The 2,064-nt window shown below is 36.9% G+C and overlaps 1 pseudogene; it reads left to right on the forward strand.

Annotated features, from left to right (window-relative positions):
• Positions 1 to 1,254: 1,254 nt before the first annotated feature.
• On the forward strand, positions 1,255 to 1,650 carry LOC118535990 (large ribosomal subunit protein eL33 pseudogene; annotated as a pseudogene).
• The last annotated feature ends 414 nt before the right edge of the window (positions 1,651 to 2,064 follow it).

Genomic DNA, 2,064 nt, shown 5'->3' on the forward strand with positions numbered 1-2,064 from the left:
AATTACAATAGATTGGCACATATCTTATAACACCACCCAACAACTGTCACAACAACAAAATAATTGGTCATCATTGAATGATGCTAGTAAGCTGAATATTTTTAAAAGTAGAAAATAAAGAGAACAAATCAAGAATTAATCTTTCCTTTCTACATAAACTATACTATGGGTGATCAAATAGTAAATGAGAGAAGTACCCCTTTAAGCTAACAAAGAAGGAAATATAGAATATCATTGTTTTTCAATGCTTAATAAATTAACGAGCTTGGACATTACTCATCGATGAAAAGAGAGGCAACCACACATTATTTGCTTTTAATGGAAAAACATGATCAAAGACAAAGTAGTCTTGCCATATAAAAAAAATAGCCTAGGGGCGCCTGGGTGGCTCAGGCATTAAGCGTCTGCCTTCGGCTCAGGTAATGATCCCAGGGTCCTGGAATTGAGCCCCGCATTGGGCTCCCTGCTCAGAGGGAAGCCTGCTTCTCCCTCTCCCACTCCCCCTGCTTGTGTTCCCTCTCTCGCTGTGTCTCTCTCTGTCAAATAAATAAATAAAATCTTTAAAAAAAAAAAATAGCCTAAATTAGAGCAAACCTCCACATCTAACTAGCAATTTATACTAAATACACAAAAGAGACAAAGATGTTTATACGATTAAGATACAATCCACAAAATTCAAACTGTAGGAAGCCTTGAAGGACAAATGGTTTATTTTTTAAAAAATTGCAAGTGGTAGGGGCACCTGGGTGGCTCAGTCGTTAAGCGTCTGCCTTCGGTTCAGGTCATGATCCCAGGGTCCTAGGATCGAGCCGCACATTGAGCCCCATATCAGGCTCCCTGCTTGGCGGGAAGCCTGCTTCTCCCTCTCCCAGTCCCCCTGCTTTTGTTCCCTCTCTCGCTGTGTCTCTCTCTGTCAAATTAATAAATAAAATCTTTCAAAAGTGCAAGTGGTTGACTTTTGGATTCTAATTCAAAGGAGCAAACTGGAAAACAATACAATATTTATGAAGCATTTGGAAATTTGAGCACTGACTAGATTCTTAATAGTAGAGAATTACCTTTAATATTTACGTTTGACAATATTATTTTGTGTTTAAAAATTTTGTTACATGTACTTATTGAAATATTTAAGGATAAAAGGATTTATCTCCTATTTGCTTCAAAGTAATATGAGATTGAGGAATAGGGCAGATAGACATAAAACATGATTAGTTAGGCTTCGCCTTTCTTTTTCCGCCTCTTGGAGTCTGTGGAGGCCTGCTGAGAACAGGACTCCTATAATGCCAAATAATGTCTGGAAGGCTGTGGTCCAAGGCCATTTTTGCTGGCTATAAACGGGGTCTCCAGAACCAGAGGGAGCACACAGCTCTTCTTAAAATTGAAGGTGTTTATGCTCAAGATGAAATGGAATTCTATCTAGGCAAGAGATGTGCTTATGTGTACAAAGCAAAGAACAGCACAGTGACTCCTGGTGGCAAACCAAACAAAACCAGAGTAATCTGGGGAAAAGTAACTCGTGCTCATGGAAACAGTGGCATGGTTCGTGCCAAATTCCGAAGCAACCTTCCTGCTAAACCCATTGGCCACAGAATCCGTGTGATGCTGTACCCCTCAAGGATTTAAATTTAATGAAAAGTAAATAAAGGTGTAGATTTGTTCTCTTGTATTTTTGTTTAAAAAAAAGCATGATGAGTTACCAATTGATAATTATTGAATCTGGATGAGGGGCATGGTCACTAACTGTCTCTGCCTTATGTATGTTTAAAATTTTCTATAATAAATTTCTTGAGTTTTCCTATTCAAAAAGGTGTTGTCTTTTTATTTACTTCAATATTTTGTTCTAGTCTTAGGAAAGATTGATTGATTGATTGATTGATTTTTAGGAGAGATTTAAAGCTTTCTTCTTTTATTTTTAAATGTACTTCTAAGGATTTTGTTTGCTACTATAAATGTAATCTTTCCTGCCATACTTTTTTCTAACTGGATGTTGTTTGCATATAGAAAAGTTATTCTTATACAATATTATTAAAGGAGCCCTCTATTCAATTCTTATTGTTTCTCAGA

Source organism: Halichoerus grypus, chromosome 1 (genome assembly GCF_964656455.1).
Source record: "Halichoerus grypus chromosome 1, mHalGry1.hap1.1, whole genome shotgun sequence".
Classification (NCBI taxonomy): Eukaryota; Metazoa; Chordata; class Mammalia; order Carnivora; family Phocidae; genus Halichoerus; species Halichoerus grypus.